Source organism: Periplaneta americana, chromosome 3, assembly GCF_040183065.1.
Source record: "Periplaneta americana isolate PAMFEO1 chromosome 3, P.americana_PAMFEO1_priV1, whole genome shotgun sequence".
NCBI classification, from domain to species: Eukaryota; Metazoa; Arthropoda; class Insecta; order Blattodea; family Blattidae; genus Periplaneta; species Periplaneta americana.
In genome coordinates, this window is record NC_091119.1 from 74313220 (window position 1) to 74326850 (window position 13631).

Consider the following 13631-nt stretch of genomic DNA (forward strand, 5'->3'; position numbering starts at 1 on the left):
AACTCTTCTAGAGAAAAGTAATTTATAACATACAGTATTTACTTATAAATGGCTTTTAGAGATCCTGGAGGTTCATTGCAGACCTCACATAAGCCTGCCATCGGTCCCTATCCTCAGGAAGGTTAACCCAGTCCCTACCATTATATTCCACTTCCCTCAAATCCATTTGATATTATCCTCCCATCTACGTCTCGGCCCAAAGGTCCTTTTTTCCCTATGATCTCCCAACTAACAATCTATATGCGAGCAATTCCACGTGTAACTGTCTGACATTTACAGAACACTTTGATAGCAAAATGTCTGCCTAAATTGTATTATGGGTTGAAATTTGACTGTGTCACTGCAGAAATTGGTAGATGAAAGTGTACACTTAGGATACATATAAATTTAAACGTCTTTAAAATAAAAAGTATACCATTTATTTACGTCCAAAGTGTGTGTATAACTGACTGACATAAATGTCAACTCTCTCTTCGGTTGAACATGGTTCTCCACAGATTTCTCTGAATTGCCATTCCTGACACAATTTTGCAAAATATAGTTCGGAAAGGAAATTGTAATCTTCAGTTTAAGTTGAAAACGACCTCCAAACCACGATTAGTAATGGACTTATGGCCGAAAAAGTGATGTGTAACTGACTGATCTCATTCTGTAACTGACTGACATCTCTGAATTTTAAAATGAAGTTGCACTTATGGAACCGTAAATAGTACAAAATAATATGAAACTTGATAAGTAGTAAATTAACATAACGATTAATTTAAATGAATAATATGTTTTCCAGAATACAAAAATTAGTTTGCTTAACCATGCATCTTAAATGACACAAATTAATGTAGATACAAGTATTACATAGGCCTACTTAATAACATATATAGTTCTTTCTCTGTGATTAAATACTGTATATACCAGCCATATGCATTGGTGTTTAATTTTAGGACTATAAGAGTGTCACAGCAACCTTGACAGCGCTTATCACTCTATATGGCATCAATTCCCCAGCGTAAGACAGTATGTTACGTTACCCAAGCGCGTTTCTAACAATATGGCACTGACCTCCTTATCGATTACGATAAGGTGACGCAGATCACAGTTTATATTTCCCATGCCTATGGCTGTTATACATTATATGTTCATTATAATAGCTAGATTAGAATGTTGAGTTCTACTTTTAGATTGAATTTGAACCATTGGAATTAAACACGTAGAAGCACTCCACGGCACTCGTTGACTCACTTATTTAGTCTAACAAGTATGTACTGCAGGAACATTGTTAATATGTCACTTGTTATCTGAACAAACTTTAGTTTCTTTTCACACACGGAACCTGTGGATATTTCGCACTGTTGTTCACAAGACAGTTGTGCATATTCTATGACATAGGGATCTAACACTTTCACGTAATGAAGTCCATGAGATGCCAGAATAGGTGCAAGATGTTTAAATCGTTTTTCGAGATACTTCTTTCCTTCGTCTATCTCAATCTGTGCTGCCTCCTGAACAATAATTTGGATGTTTTTATTGCTCAAAATGTTACAAAATTCTGTAGCGCTTTGTGTCTTCTTCCCCGATTTCGCAGCCATTAATACCATCCATTTTACTTGGCCTCCAATCACATCCACGGCCCCTTTGCCATGATATGACTGAAAGAAGTTCCATTCTATGTTAAATCCAAATATGCGAGCAAGGAATGTCACATTGCTCAATGTATACTTCTGTTTAAAATGACTCGCTGCTCCATCTAAAAATATTTTTACCACCTCAATGTTCGGAAGAATCGCCAAAATTTCCGAAAACACTTATCGTAGACGAACATCCACTGCATATTTGTCATGTGCTACATAATCTGACACTAATGTAGAGGATTTCTTTTGAACTTCTCTGTCACCTTCCTGTTTAAACCAGGCAACAGCAGTAAATATCGAGACCTGCTTATTTCTCCAATGAGCTGCCTGAATCTCATTTTGCTCTTTTCAGGTGTAATTACTGCACACTTAACACCAGTTCACGTGTAACTTCTCCAACGCCTTCCAAGTAACTAAGTACGTTGTGAGCATGAACAGCATAACAGCTGAGAGAGCGACATGTCAGTCACTCACAATGCCGTTGCGGAAAACGAAATAACTTTAGAAGAAAATGTTCTAATACTTTTTTATTGGTGATGTAGTAATAACGCAGAATACCAAAGGAAATTTTAATCTGTCAATTATTGTGCTGTGTGGAAGAGTTCTTGTATGTTTCTTGTGACGGACTGACCGTAACTTACAGTACAAATAATTATAATGATTTTAAGTTATTTAGGATCTTAGGATACTTCAACTAATTTCATATTTACTTCAAGGAAAGACCAAAATATAGTATACAAAAAAGACGGCTCGAAATAAAACAAATTTACATGTCCAAATTCTGACACGAAACATAAGTATCTATACTTGTTTTTTTAAGTGTTTGGAATATGACAAGATCTGCAGCAAGTTATAGACTGAAAGGAAGAGTATTTTAAACATTATCTTAAGAAATAAGGCAATTTAAAGTATAAAGAAACATATTTCTTCAACAAAAATAGTCCTACATCAATTTTAAGAAGTTCACTTCAGTATGACATTTTCGTGCAATTGCTCATGCATTTCTGGATTCACCCATCTGTGCTACATGCCGTGCCCATCTCAAACGTCTAGCTTTAATGTTCCTAATTCTGTTAGGTGAAGAATACAATGCGTACAATTCTGCGTTGTGCAATTTTCTCCATTTTCTTGTAACTTCATCCCTTTTAGCCCCAATTACTTTTCTAAGAACCTTATTCTCGAACAGCTTTAACATATATTCCTCTCTTAAAGTGAGAGTCCAAGTTTTACAACCATACAGAACAACAACCGGTAATATAACTGTTTTACAAATTCCAACTTTCAGTTTAACTTTCTTTGCACTCACCATTTGAATAAAAGAACTTAAATTCATAAGTGGAGTTTTATTCGGGCGTGGGTTCGATTCTCGCTCGGGCTGAGTAGGTACCGGGTTGGGTTTTTTCCGAGATTTTCTCAAATGTCAGGTAATCTATAGCGAATTATTGGCCTCAAGTTGCCAAATACCATCTCAACGCGAAATAACCTGGTAGTTGATACAGCATCATTAAAAAACATAGTTGTAACGAATGTGTAATTTGCAACCAGGAATGCTGTCTTCTATATTGCAAGTCTAGATGATAGAGACAGGAAGGCTGTGTGAACTGTGTGAAGTAATTTAGAAATCGCAGTTACAAACTCTTAGGTTTATATTACACTTGGACTTGAGCACAATTTGGCAAAAATAACTGACAAGAAGCCAGTTTCAACGAATCTGAGCTGCATGTGTCATTATGAACGTCTAGATCATAATTATAAGCTGCAGAGGGCTAATCTAGCAGTTAGTGTTAATAGGTATTAATTCAAGATAATCCATTGTGAAGAGCTATAAGCCTAGCTTCGGTTCTCCATGTCAGCGAACCAAGTTCAAATCCTAGGGACGCAAAATGAATTTGTGATCCACAAAATGATATTAAAGTATATAATTCATTTCTTTTGCTCATTATTTAAAACATTTGAACTACTGTACATATCCGTACTACAACATAGATCTTTTCATTCATTCGACAACCATGTTTGTCCAACCATATGTAAACTATGCTATTTTATTTCATTGTCATTCTTTCGAATTATCCGATACTCATATTTCTCTAATCATATAAACCATTTTTCCATAGTTCAATATTGTTATCTTTCATTCGATGCTCATATTTCTTCAACCATATCTAATCTATGCTCTTTTAATTAATCGTCATTTTTATTCATTCACTCTCATGTTTCTTCAACCATATTTAAACCATATTTTCTTAGTTCTTCGTCGTTATTTTTATTCTTTCGATATTCCCATTTCTCCAACCATATTTGAACCATGTTTCCATAATTCGTTATGCTTAATTTTATTATTCGATATTCATATATCTAATCATATTGTGACAGCTGCAACAGGGTTTGAACACGCGTCCGACAGGGCGCGCGGCAGACGAAACGCTGGTACGGGGAGCATCTGCATGCTGAAGGGCAGAGGGGGTGTATTACGTCAACGCGACGAGGGGAGGGTGCGCGCGCAACTGCTGCGTGCGGAGTGAAGGGGGGACGGACCCTCCCGACTCTTCCAGAAGTCCGTCGAAGTGGAAAAATCGCGAATTCGAACTTTCTCGGTTACGTCGCTCTGGTTATAAATTACGGACGCGAAGGAACGACAGATTCATTCATGATTAGTTCAGTCAGTAAGCCAGTGAACAGAGCAAGCCAGTCAGTGTACCGGAGTTCGACTCGAGTGTGCATCCGCAACTGTGTCAGCATCCGAAGGCCTGCGTTCGAGTGCAGTGGACCGCAGTTGGAGGGACCTGAGTTCGAGTGCAGTGGACCGCAGTTGGAGGGACCTGAGTTCGAGTACAGTGGACTGTCTCTGAAGGTCTGTGGTTCGAGATACTGTGAACTCGAATGACTGAGCTAGAAGAACTGTGAACTGAGAACTGACAGTTCTGATTTGTAAATAGTGCTTTGTAAATATTAGTTAAGATTAACAGTTCATCGTTGTTCGTAATAGTCCAAGTAAATTGTCATTGTCGTCAGTGGAGTGCTACAACAAATACTGTGTGTTGAGCAAATCTCATTGTTGCCGAGAGCGTTTAATGTGAATTGTAGAAAGGAATTATTATTGTTGAGTTGAAATAAATTTACAATATCTAAACCATGCTTCTTTAAACCCCTGTGGTAGTTGAGTTGTCAGACCTCTAACCTGACACGTAGGCGGCCCGGATTCGAGTCCCGATCAAGTCTGGATTTTTCATTGAAAAATCCATAGTGACACTTGTGGCGGACAAGGTCGCAGTTGGGATTTTTTTCGGGGTTCTCCCGTTTTCCCCCATATTAGGCATTTACATCATTCCGTCACCGTTTCGTCTTCATTCCATACCATTCCCCGATCGCCGGCTGGCGACGCACGGAATGGGCTGGCCTAGAGACGAGGGAGGTTCCCTGCTCGATACCTGGGTACGCAGCGAACCTTAATGTAGTCAGCCAGTGTGGGTTTGGGAATGTGCCTAGCTTGAGGGTTAGCGCAATAGACCGTAACAGGTCGCAGTGCTGGGCCATAGTGCCCGCTCCCGTAAATTCAATTCAATTTAAAAGATACTGTTACAAGCGATCACATAATAAGAACACTCCAACACACATACACACTCTAGTAAATTCCACATTTCCTGTCCCAAGTATGGATAACAATTCAACAAAATAAATAAATTGATAAAACTCCTACTCACGGGAAAGATAAGTGGACTAAGTTACCATATGTTCTTCTAAACAGCATCGTCACTCAGAATACAATCACAGTGTCCTAAATAGCCACGCCACATGCCCTCTACAAAGATATTTAATGCCATAGGGCAATTACTCATTCATAAAACTGGTTTTATCAGTTGAAAAACCAAGATTGCGGCGACAAATAATCCGACGCCAAAAACCATAGTCCACAAGGGCACTTATCGATGGATACATATTATCTCCTCGTAGGATATCTGTGCACATTATCCAAAGTCACAAGAAGAATATGGACGGGAATATAACAAGTACAACGAGATCAAGTAATATTCCCATGTTCCTAGCGCGTCACCGTGACAATCAATCCATATACTTGAGGTAATATAGAATACACTGTGCCAAAATCGGTGTGTACCTAATAAGAGTACTAGACGTCTACAATAAACTCGTACTGGACGGACGAGACTTCTCCTCGTAATCCAACGGAAGACGCAGATTGATGTCTGGTTCCGATGCTTCTGCCACAACTTCACTCAAGACGCGCTCTAGGAAGAAAAGAAAATAAAAGAAACAAAAGAGAGAAAAAAAATATATAAAAGGAAATACAGATGAAATAAATATAACTAAACAAGAAAAAGGCAAAAGAAACGAAAAAGGGAAAGGAAAGTGGCGTAACCGTATCACCACAATCCGAATTCTAAAACATCACATGTATAAACTAGTGGTAAATCGAAATGTATCACATCCAAAGATATTTGGTAAGTAATTAATTTTTTTCGGATTTTGTGTGGTCAATAATGATTACAGTAATCCGGTAAAGCAATAACTGTATCTGGAAGGCTTGGGTTGGACGCACAGTGAACTTGAGTGAGTGAGCTAGAGAAACTAGCCAAGACGAACGAACTGTGAACTGAGAACTGACAGTTTTGTTCTGCACATAGTTATTTGTGAACATTAGTTGAAGTTAGGAGTACATTGTTGTTCTTCTCAATAATACACGTGTATTGTCATTGTCGCTGTGTGGAGTGCAATAACGACTACTGTGTTGCTGTGTTGGGTGGAATACACATTTTTGACGGGTGTGTGGTTGAAGGTATAAATAAAAGTCACAGTGTTGTATAAAAGTTACAATATGTACAGTGTACAGCCATACAGCAGCGCATGAGCAGGCGAACGGCATTGTTACTGTGACACGGCGCGGCGCGGTAGTTCAAATCGATGTTCTGCTGGATTCAGTCCATGGTAAATCCATTTTTTAATAATATTTGCATATTATTATAATGTGAGTTAAGAATAAGATTTAATTATATTTTATTTAGGCAGTGCTATGGCACGAGGGCACTACCCCTAAAGCCGCCCCTGCATATGATATTGTATTTATAGAAATGTGTCTTTAACAAATTCACCATCACTTACATTTTGCATTTCTTTGCAAGAAGGTGGCTTACTTTGAATGATGCTTTCAAACGTAAAGCTGGCTTTACGAAGAAGTTCTGTTGGATTTAAATTCTTGAAATTTGTGTTGTCTAACCTCACTATTGGGTGGAAAGTTCCACTGGTGTTTACTGAGGAAGTGCCCTTCTAAATTCCCTTTTTCAGACATTGTCATTGAGGCGTTACAAATAAGGCACCAACATTATGTCTTTTATCATAGGAGAGAATTAATCATGCCCCTACTCTTCATGAAAATGATGTCTTACTCTTTTTAGAAAAACTCATTTCTTATACCACTAAATAGAACAATAACTGTTATTAATGGTACAAGGCATAGTAGGAGTGTAAGAGATACCTTTAAGACAGAAATAATCTTCATAGGAGGCAGCGGCTGCAGTAAGGAAGCTGAAACATACAAGCGACTGCTGCAGTCCGTGCGGTTCTCACTTTACTTGCAATGTCTCCAACTTATCAGCAATAAGTCGCCTATAGTTGATTTTATGAAACCTCCTATGTGACAGTACAGAAAATATTTTTCAGGAAGAAGAAAAAATGCTTCCAGGATGATACGTCCACAGCAGTACGTCCATTAGACAATTTGTCCACTATCTCACGTCCACAGCTATTTTGTCCAATGAAATTAGTCCAGCAAACATTTCGTCCACCAAAAAATTTGTCCATTAATATTTCGGTCAAGAATTATTGTGTCCATAATTTTTCCCCAATTTTTCTTTGTCCACTAGTTTCTGTCCCAACTAAATAGTTTGTTCTCGACTATTTTGTTCATTTTTGGGTAATAAATACTTCCAATATGCAATTTAAAAAAGAAGGGTTGCTATGGATATGTATTAAATTAATTTATAACGTAATAATGTACATTTACATGGAAATATGTAGTTCATTGGTTCAGTATTAAATTTTGAAATAAGTGAAAACATTTAAAATGGCTTATACGATAACAATCGTAAGAAGGCAGGACATGCTAGTCCACAACAATTATACTTACCACTTTCATTCACATTATTATTATTATTATTATTATTATTATTATTATTATTATTATTATTATTATAGTGGCAGTGGTATAGTAGTAATAGTGTATAGTTTTAAACCATTTATGCAAATGGACAATCAGGAATATTGGACACAGTGTACTTGGACGAGACAATAAATAAAATGGACAACTTAATAAAGAGAATAAAGATAAATGTAGGACATAATAAAATGTGGACCAAACTTTCAGAGGACAAAATAGCACAACAGACATTTAAACTGTGGACGAAATAATAGTGGACATAAAACGCCAGAGGACGAAATATCCGTGGACATAGCGTCTGGGAACCGATAAAATTAATTAAATATCAGTAGGCGTACACTGATTCTCGTCGATGTCATTTATGTTCACCATATTCATCAACGGTTTTTATCGAATTACTTCATATTCTTATGTGCGCGCATTGATTTTTAATTAATTTTTTCTTCCTCCTCAAAAATTATTTTGTGTACTGGCACATGGGAGGTTTCATAGTAGACCTATCAACGACGAATGTTGGTTTACCAGAGTCCGTGTATATCCAGAATACCGCAATGCTTTGCGCCGGCAAGTGCCGACGAATCCGCCATTGTTATTCCAGCGCGCGCTATGCTGTATACAGTTGAAGAGTCCACTGCAAGAATGATGGATGTCATTTGGAATACATTTTGCAGGAGAAGCAATTGAAAGTTTGAAATGTTTAGCGCTCAAAGCTTTAACTGTGATTTTCCGATCATTACTGGACAATGACTATCAGTGTTAATGCCATATAACTCTCTATGTACATTCTATATGTCTTAAGCTATGCATTGACAGTCTTGGTTCATTTTCGACAAGAAAGTGACATCCATCATTCTTGCAGTGGACTCTTCAGTTGTGTAGGGAAAGAATGTAATGTAAGTGCGAAAAAATGCAATGCTGCTGTGTTCAGAACTGTTCATAGAGAACTGAAAAAGGCGCACACTTGTCTTCTCTGTAACAAGGTGAAAGAAATAAGGAAAAAGGAAAGAAGTGACTATAAATATGAAAAGGAACGATCCGCTACCTAAGTGACCATACATTGTGAGATTAATGAATGACTATATTTTGATATTTATGTTTTCAAAATTTGGGCTCCAAGATATTTTTATAAAACTAATCTAGAATTTAAGTTGTTGCAGCAATGATATTTCTAGATAAAACAAATGAAAATCGCGTACCAATTAGGATCAATGTCAAATTTTTACCATTTTCTCCCTTTCAAACCAAGCATTTCTGAATTTAATCCTAATTGCTATTTGCCAGAATGCCATAATATATTTGTGAAAGTTCTGAATTCATTCTTGAAACAAGATTGTATTGTTTGGCTTGATTGGAAAATACAAAGACCGTAGAAACTACAAACCCTATTAAGGTTAAATTGATGTGAAATTTCAAATTTCTAAACTGTTCTAGGTAGATCTCTGAACTTTGTAAAATTGCCCTGCTATATATAAATAGTCTCTGTACAAAGTTTCATCTCATTTGATGCAGATATGTACGAATTATTAAACATTTTGTAATTTTATATAGTGTATATTTAGGTTTTAAAAAATTGCTACTATTTTGGCATAAATTTTTGTCTACATATGTGTCAAACCTTCAGAAACAAAACTTACCATACAAGTTTTTATTTAACTAAAAATAGTTAAAACCATTTAATGCACTAAAAGTATAAAAACTGAAAAAAATATTCAACTCGAGGATAAAAAAAATTAATATTAAAAAATATCTCTTATTGAGATTCTGGCTGATATGTAGATATATATTATAAGGCAGTACATCTCACTTGACGATATGTGTCAGAGGAAGAACAATTGTTATATGCATCTGAAGTCTGATTAGTGGAATCGGCGAAGTATGCATTGGAGCGGGAAAAGAAGTAGCCACCCTTCTCCATTATCTCCTGGCATAGTTGTTTCATGAGTAATGCCTTTTTAATAATAATAATAATAATAATAATAATAATAATAATAATAATAATAATTTATTTATTTAATCTGGCAGAGCTAAGGCCAGTAGGCCTTCTCTTCCACCCAGCCAGACTCTAATTCTAATTAAATACATTTGCTTACATAGTTATTACATTAATATCTAGATCATAAAACAACATGAAAGTAAATAATGAAAATTGGATAACTAATGTTAGTGTGACAATAATAAACATTGGTAAGAAATAGTTTTAATAATAATAATAATAATAATAATAATAATAATAATAATAATACAACTTACTTACTTACAAATGGCTTTTAAGGAACCCGAAGGTTCATTGCCGCCCTCACATAAGCCCGCCATCGGTCCCTATCCTGTGCAAGATTAATCCAGTCTCTATCATAATACCCCACCTCCCTCAAATCCATTTTAATATTATCCTCCCATCTACGTCTCGGCCTCCCTAAAGGTCTTTTTCCCTCCGGTCTCCCAACTAACACTCTATATGCATTTCTGGATTCGCCCATACGTGCTACATGCCCTGCCCATCTCAAACGTCTGGATTTAATGTTCCTAATTATGTCAGGTGAAGAATACAATGCGTGCAGTTCTGTGTTGTGTAACTTTCTCCATTCTCCTGTAACTTCATCCCGCTTAGCCCCAAATATTTTCCTTAGCACCTTATTCTCAAACACCCTGAACCTATGTTCCTCTCTCAAAGTGAGAGTCCAAGTTTCACAACCATAAGAAGAACCGGTAATATAACTGTTTTATAAATTCTAACTTTCAGATTTTTGGACAGCAGACTAGATGATAAGAGCTTCTCAACCGAATAATAACACGCATTTCCCATATGTATTCTGCGTTTAATTTCCTCCCGAGTGTCATTTATATTTGTTACTGTTGCTCCAAGATATTTGAATTTTTCCACCTCTTCGAAGGATAAATCTCCAATTTTTATATTTCCATTTCGTACAATATTCTGGTCACGAGACATAATCATATACTTTGTCTTTTCGGGATTTACTTCCAAACCGATCGCTCTACTTGCTTCAAGTAAAATTTCCGTGTTTTCCCTAATCGTTTGTGTATTTTCTCCTAACATATTCACGTCATCCGCATAGACAAGAAGCTGATGTAACCCGTTCAATTCCAAACCCTGCCTGTTATCCTGAACTTTCCTAATGGCATATTCTAGAGCGAAGTTAAAAAGTAAAGGTGATAGTGCATCTCCCTGCTTTAGCCCGCAGTGAATTGGAAAAGCATCAGATAGAAACTGACCTATACGGACTCTGCTGTATGTTTCACTGAGACACATTTTAATTAATCGAACTAGTTTCTTGGGAATACCAATTTCAATAAGAATATCATATAATACTTCCCTCTTAACCGAGTCATAAGCCTTTTTGAAATCTATGAATAAGTGATGTACTGTACCCTTATACTCCCATTTTCTCTCCATTATCTGTCGAATACAAAAAATCTGATCAATAGTCGATCTATTACGCCGAAAACCGCACTGATGATCCCCAATAATTTCATCTACGTACGGAGTTAATCTTCTCAAAAGAATATTGGACAAAATTTTGTACGACGTCAACAAAAGTGATATTCCTCGAAAGTTACCACAGTTGATTTTGTCCCCCTTTTTAAAAATAGGTACCATTATGGACTCCTTCCATTGTTCTGGTACAATTTCCTTTTCCCAAATAGCAAGTACAAGTTTATAAATTTCGCTATATAATGCACTTCCACCCTCTTGTATTAATTCTGCTGGAATTTGATCGATACCTGGAGACTTGTACTTTTTCAGATTTTCTATCGCAATTTCGACTTCTGAAAGCGTGGGTTCGGGTATAAATGGCTCAGCAGTTTGTATTTCAATTTCGTCCCGATCATTTCTATTTGGCCTATGTACATTTAGTAGTTGCGCAAAATAGTTTTTCCATCTGTTTAGGATTGATGGAGAGTCTGCAAGCAAGTCACCATTCTCATCCTTGATCACGTTTACCCTTGGCTGATATCCGTTCTTAAATTCCTTTATACCCTTATATAAATCTCGAATGTTTTTATTCTTACTATTTGTTTCTACCTCATTCAGCTTTTCCTTCAAGTAACCTCTCTTTTTATTCCTAAGTGTACGACTTGCTTCCCGTCTTTCATTGAAATAATTATCTTTCTTCTCCTCAACTGGATCCTGTAAGAATTTAAATTTTGCCTGTTTCCTTCTTTCTACTACCATGCAACAATCTTCATCAAACCACGGTTTCTTTTTCTTAGTTTCATAATAACCTATGCTCTGCTCAGCTGCAATTTTGATACTATCTCTGATATTTTCCCACACGCTATTAACAACTAATTCTTTCTCAACTTCGTCGGAACTTTCTAAAGTGGCAAACCTATTCGAAATTTCGACCTGATAATTTTGCTTAGCTTCATCGTCCTTTAATTTCAAAATATTGAATTTAGTAATATTAACTTGTTGCTCTACTCGCTTGGCTACTGATAATCTTTCTCTTAATTCTCCAATCACCAAATAATGGTCAGAATTACAGTCTGCACCCCTGAAAGTTCGAATATCTACTATACTATTATGTCTCCGTTTATCTATCAAGATGTGATCTATTTGGTTGTGTGTCAGTCCATCTGGAGAAGTCCAAGTATATTTATGTATATCCTTATGGGGGAATGTTGTACTTTTGACAATTAAATTTTTCGATGTGGCAAAGTTGACTAATCTAACTCCATTGTCACTACTAATTGCGTGTAGGCTCTCTTTTCCAATAGTTGGTCTAAAAATATCCTCCCGTCCTACTTTAGCATTGAAATCCCCCAATAAAATTTTCATGTGATATCTAGGGAACTGATCAAAAGTATGTTCCAATTCCTCATAGAAGCTATTCTTTATATGGTCGTCTTTCTCTTCTGTAGGGGCGTGAGCATTTATAACTATGATGTCGCACCATCTACCCTTAAGTACTAAATATGATAACCTGTCACTGATAAATTCGACCTTTTTTACTGCTGATTTTATTCTTTTATGAACAAAGAATCCTGTTCCTAATAGGTGATTATTGTTTCCTTCCCCATAATACAACAAGTAATCTCCTATTTGTGATGTGCCATTCCCATTTAACCTAACCTCTTGTACTCCTACGAAGTCTATTCTATATCTAGTTAGTTCTTTTGCTACTAATGTTACCCCTCCTGTTCTATAAAGACTAGTTACGTTCCAAGTGCCAAATCTCAAATCCTTATTCCTTTGCTGTGGTCGTGCCAGAGAATCAGTCCTATTCCGAGGCTTATTATAGGGATACGTAACAAGCTGTTTTTTACGGTGATGGGTTGTTAGCCCTTCGCCCAACCCCCAAGCTGGAGGACCACCCCTTATCGGCTGTCCACGACTGCTTATTCAATATATTCGCAGCTACCCTCCATATCTGGAGGCCGTCTTCTCTATCCACAACCTGAGGACGCGCCATGCCGTGGTGATAGGGACCCACAATACATGGAATAATAATAATAATAATAATAATAATAATAATAATAATAATAATAGTAGTAGTAGTAATAATAATAATAATAGTAATAATAATAATGAGATAATTTAGATATTTATCTGTGATATATATAACCATTAAACATTGAGAAACCTGAAACAGCTATTATTGTTAACAAGAATTGTTAGAAAAATATCTCGTTAGCCTATTCTTAAATTGGTTTGATGTCTGACAGTCATTAGTGTTACTTATGAGATTCAAGCCTGTGTTCGGACAGTTGACTAAACAACAACAACAACAACAACAAAATTATGAGTGTTGGGTATAATCCTGATAGTAAGTTTTGTTAAGAATATATTCTAAAACCTCTACAAAAAATTATGCATG